The following is a 6,000-nucleotide window of genomic DNA, read 5'->3' on the forward strand; positions in this document are numbered from 1 at the left end:
CGCCACCGTGGTGATGATGAGAGAGAGAGAGACACACACAAACTCCAAATATACAGCAGCAGATGTCAGGGGTGGGGATCGAACCCACGACCTCCTGTGTACCAGGCGAAGTAGTTAACATCTCGCCACCGCGATATTGAGAAAAAAATTCCTCCCGCGTGGAGATGGAGCGATGAAATCCTCTCGCGCGCAGCTGCTGCCGGACAAATCGTTACATCCCAGGATCGCGAGCCGGTTGACGACGACGATGACGATGGCCATACCGATGATGCTGTCGATTTTCAAACCCGTCCAGAGGCCAGGAGGCAGTACACTTAATACGCAGCACGGCACAGATCCGTGCGATGTACAGAGACCGTCGTGAGGATTTGGAATGGCGCGTGGAGGGATTAATACAAAGAATCACGTGCATTTATTTCGTCGACAAATCCGACAGATATAAACCCGAGGTGTAAAATGAACGGTCGTTAACCACTGCGCCACCGCTCCCCACGTAAATACGAGCACAGACGAGCAAATACATAGAAAGACAAAGACCCCCCGTGTAGCCTTAACAGACTGTTGGGGCAAGTGTTGTTAGCGAGCACCTATGAAGGCCAGAACGGCGCACGAGGGGGTGGGTGGCCAGCACCACGCCCGGCCGCCTTTGTCTCCCTAGTGGTGACGTTATTACACACCGCACCAGGCACTCATTTGAAGCTGAGTCGACGTAGGGGAGGCCCAAAACCGGTTCAGATAATTGTCACGGGTATCGGTCGTGAGCGAGGAATCGAACTCGGATCGCCGGGTTCGTAACGCAGCGCGCTACCCGCTACACTACCGCTCCCCACACAAAAAAACCATCACACGCACACACACACGCATACAACCCGTGATACGTGTAAACACTCCTAACTTACCTACATCCGTTATCCTTACTGGCACATTGGAATCTACGGATGAAATGCGCCCTAGAAAAAACCGTAAATCATGAAAATAAACGTAAACACATTTACTAACATAAGACACGCAATACATCGAGTATGCTGTACATCAAATGCACACGCGTACGCACATACGTACATAGATAAAAAGACAAAGATCCTCCGTATAGCCTTAACGGACTGTTGGGGCAAGTGCTGTTAGCGAGCAGCATCTATGAAGGCCGGCACGGCACACGAGGGGGTGAGTGGCCGGCACCACGCCCGACCGCCTTTGTCTCCCCCGTGGTGATGTTTACACCACCGCACTCGGTACAGTACTCATTTGAGTCGAGATACACACACACATATACACAAACAACACAAATACAAACACACAATTTACAGAGTTTTCGACGATTGTTGACTGGGTGATTTTCGTGCGTTCGATCCCGACCCTGACGCCTGCTGTATATTTTGAGTTTGCATCGATCTCTATTTCTCTCTCCACGTGTTTCGCGCGGATTTGTTTACGGACGGAATCTTTCGGCTTTCCCCCCTCCACGTTTAGAATCAACACCGCGCGTTCAGAGTATATTTGGCTGCTCGACATTTCCACGCGATGATGATGATGATGAGAAGCCCACTTCGTTTAGCGATCATTTGTGATCGCCAGGTCGTTTCTGACAAAGAGCTCTACACAGCTTAGTGATGCCTTACCAGGTTGAAAGAATTTTTTTTTTTAATCGTTTAAAGAGTTTCATAATTTTAATTTCCTAAACGCAATCTCGGTTATTCGCACAAATCGCCGGCTGCTTGAGTAGGCGAAAAGGGGGAGACTGACTCACGCTTAGCCATGCGTACTTGTATGTAAACAAAGACAGAGGTCACCCACACAGCCTCGGCCGACTGTTGGGGCAAGTGCCGTGAGCGATCAGCCACCGTGGGAGATGCCAACACGACGCCCGCGTCTGGGGTGGTGTTCACTCATTTTTGATGGCGTTCACTCATTTTCGGGGCCGAGTCGACGTAGAGAAGGCACGAGACCGGCACGGACATCGCTCGACACTGACGTTAGCCGGGAATCAAACCAATGGGTTCCAATAGGCGCGCAGTGCGCTAACCACTGCGCCCACCGCTCCACTGATTTAGGAAAAAAAGCGAGCGGAGCGGTAATTGAGTGCTTCATTCAATAGTAACAAGACTCGCATGCACAACACGTGTGTGCACACGCGTGTGTGATGTGTGTGATGTGTGTGATGCGTGTGTGTGTGCACGCGTGTGTCATGTGTGTGTGTGTACACGTGTGTGTGTGTACACGCGTGTGTGATGTGTGTGATGTGTGTGATGCGTGTGTGTGTGCACATGTGTGTGTGTGTGTACACGTGTGTGTGTGTGTACACGCGTGTGTGATGTGTGTGATGTGTGTGCAGTGTGTGTGTGCACGCGTGTGTGATGTGTGTGATGTGTGTGTGCAGTGTGTGTGTACACGCGTGTGATGTGTGTGCAGTGTGTGTGCAGTGTGTGTGTGTACACGTGTGTGTGTGTGTACACGCGTGTGTGATGTGTGTGCAGAGTGTGTTTACACGCGTGTGTGATGTGTGTGCAGTGTGTGTGTGTACACGCGTGTGTGATGTGTGTGCAGTGTGTGTGCAGTGTGTGTGCAGAGTGTGTGTACACGCGTGTGTGATGTGTGTGCAGTGTGTGTGTGTACACGCGTGTGTGATGTGTGTGATGTGTGTGCAGTGTGTGTGCAGTGTGTGTGTGTACACGCGTGTGTGATGTGTGTGCAGAGTGTGTGTACACGCGTGTGCAGCGTGTACAGAGGTATGCTGAAATACACCTCAAGGTGCACCTAGCCTGGCACAAGCGTCGTGGCAACGTCACCGCCACTTAGTGACGAAAGGCGGTCGTTGTCGTACGGTCAAATATCTCAGGAGATGACACAAACAGCATGCCGAGACAAAGATAAAGTTCCCCCGGATTGCCCGCACGGACTGTTGGGGCAAGTGCAGTTCGCGAGCTTCTACGCAGGCCGGCACGGCACACGAGGGGGTGGGTGGCCAGCACCACGCCCGGCCGCCTTTGTCTCCCCAGTGGCGATGTTTACACACCGCACCAGGTACTCATTTAAGGCTGAGTCCACCTACATACAGTGACAAACATTTTTACGTACACACATACGTATATGTATATATATATAAACAAAATAACGACACATACCCCGTGTAGCCGTGTATATATATATAAGATGTTGGGTGCAAGTGCTGTTTGCGAGCACCTATTAAGGTCTACACGCCCACATCAGTGCCGAGCGATATAAACACACGTACAAAGACACATACACACACGTACAAAGACACATACATACACGTACAAAGACTCACATACACACACACGTACAAAGACACATACATACGCGTACAAAGACTCACATACACACACGTACAAAGACACACATACACACACACACGTACAGAGACACATACACACACACGTACAAAGACACATACACACACGTACAAAGACACGTACATACACACGTACAAAGACACATACACACACACGTACAAAGACACATACACACACGTACAAAGACACACATACACACACGTACAAAGACAAATACACTCACGTACAACGACACATACACTCACGTACAACGACACACACACATACGTACAACGACACACACACACACGTACAAAAACACGCATACACACACGCGTACAAAGACACATACATACACGCGTACAAAAACACACATACACACACGCGTACAAAGACACATACATACACACGTACAAAAACACACATACACACACGCGTACAAAGACACATACATACACGCGTACAAAGACACATACATACACGCGTACAAAAACACACATACACACACGCGCACAAAGACACATACATACACACACGCACAAAGACACATACACACACACACACACACGCACAAAGACACACATACACACGTACAAAGACACACATACACACACGAACAAAGACACACATACACACACACGTACAAAAACAGACACATATACACACAAAGACACACATATACACACGCACAAAGACACACATATACACACACACGCACAAAGACACACATACACACGCACAAATACACACATGCACACACGTACAAAGACACATACATACACACGTACAAAGACATACACACACACGTACAAAGACACACACACACGTACAAAGACACACACACGCACAAATACACCTATACACACACGTACAAAGACACACATATACACGTACAAAGACACATACACACACGTACAAAGACACATACACACACACACGTACAAAGACACACACACACGTACAAAGACATACATACACACACGTGCATATGCATGCGTGCATGCACACATTGTGCGTACACACAGAGACACATGCATACAACACACTGCAAACACACCACCACACAGACACGCACAGTTATGTGTATGTATGTTGAGCTTCTTTTGTACCGTACGTAGCCAACCGCGCTAATCGGAGGTGCTGGGCAAGGACAGGAAACTCCCGTCAACAAAAGCTGCTCGAAAGAAATCAATTTTCAACGTAGATTTCAAAGCGCGTAGCTCCAGCGGCTGCCCAAATATCGGAAGAAAAGAACGTTCCAGACGGCCGCAGAAGCGCATCTGAAAGCGCCGCGCGACGACTCGGTGGTCACCGCCGTCTTTGTCCGACGGTTCAGCCTCTGGAGCTCACGTGAGGGTGGTGTATAGCTCCCTGACGAGATCGACGTTAGTTGTGGTTCGTTTGAGCCAAGCGCTTTGTGCGTGCAAATCGGCAAAATAAAACTATTCTCGTAGATTGTGGGGGGCTGCTGATCACCCCCCCCCCAGTCTGTTGGGGCAAGTGCTGTTAGCGAGTTGCAGCACCTATGAGGGTCGGCACTGCACACGAAGTTTGCCAAACACCGCAACCGACCGCCTTTGTCTCTCCCCCCCCACCGTACTGATGCTTAACACAACGCACCGGGTACTCAAATAAGGCTGAGTCGACCCAGGGGTGAGACCCAGCACCGGTTCAAATATCGAAAAGCGCTGTCGGTGGGGTTCGTAACGCAGCACGCGCTAACCACTACGCCCACCGCTCCACGCGCACACAAAGTCGTCGCCCCCCAACACGCAGTCGGGGAAAGTGCTGCGAGCGTGCAAGAGACCTCAACAACAACAACAGCAGCCGCAACAGAACCAACCGGCACAACCACAACAACAACAACACTTTTGCCTTTGTAAAGAGATCAACTGCAACTTGTTTTACCTTGCCAGTTGCACTCTCGCATCCGCACGCAGCCTCCTCCGCGGGACGACACAACAACAGTTCGCAACTCGAGGATGCAATTTGTCTCCGCGTGTCTCCGCGTGTCTCCTCCTGTCTCGTCTCTATCCCCAACAGAAGCCTCCCTGTCTCCCTGTCCACGCTCCTATTCGTTCTACCCCCCCCCCCCCACCCCGGTTCGTGATGTCCCTGCTCCCTTTCGGAGTCTCCACTCTGCACGGCGTCTCCCCGTGAACCCCCCTCTGCGGCGTATCTCTGGTTGGGTATCCCTGGGTACCTCTGGGTATCACCCCCGGTGTGTATACCCCCCCCGTGTGTATCCCTCCCGTGTGTATCTCCCGTGTGGCCCTGACGCAGACACGCACAGCCACGCTACCTCTCGCTCTGCGCCTTGCCTGCACACGCGGGCATCGCCTCGCTTTGGGATCGCACGCCCATTGGCTGATCCCTCGAACGCTGTCAAACACTACACATGGCTTTCTTGTTATTCCGCCTCCTCCTCCTCTCTCGCTCGCTCCCTCCCTCTCTCGTTGGCTTCACGTCTCTGTGTGTGCGTGTGTGGGGTTTTTTTTTCCATTCCGGTAGATTTGGGTGTGTGTTTGGCGCGCTCTGTGTGTGTCTCTGTGTGTGTGTCTGTGTGTGTGTCTCTGTGTGTGTGTGTCTCTGTGTGTGTGTGTCTCTGTGTGTGTGTCTGTGTGTGTGTGTCTCTGTGTGCGTGTGTGAGTCTCTGTGTGCGTGTGTGAATGGGGAGCGGTAGTGTAGCGGTTAGCGCGCTGCGCTATGA

At 51.1% G+C, this 6,000-nt stretch overlaps 1 protein-coding gene across 1 annotated transcript in view; it reads right to left on the reverse strand.

Annotated features, from left to right (window-relative positions):
* The window catches only part of LOC133356471 (endothelial transcription factor GATA-2-like), a 64,046-nt gene extending 58,700 nt beyond the window's left edge, over positions 1-5,346 (reverse strand). The window contains exon 1 of the mRNA XM_061574002.1: positions 5,199-5,346. The gene's annotated coding sequence lies outside the window, so the exon portion shown is untranslated. The remainder of the gene's footprint in view (positions 1-5,198) is intronic.
* Positions 5,347-6,000: the final 654 nt, after the last annotated feature.

Source organism: Lethenteron reissneri, chromosome 54, assembly GCF_015708825.2.
Source record: "Lethenteron reissneri isolate LAM-NWPU_2019-01 chromosome 54, ASM1570882v1, whole genome shotgun sequence".
NCBI lineage: Eukaryota > Metazoa > Chordata > Hyperoartia > Petromyzontiformes > Petromyzontidae > Lethenteron > Lethenteron reissneri.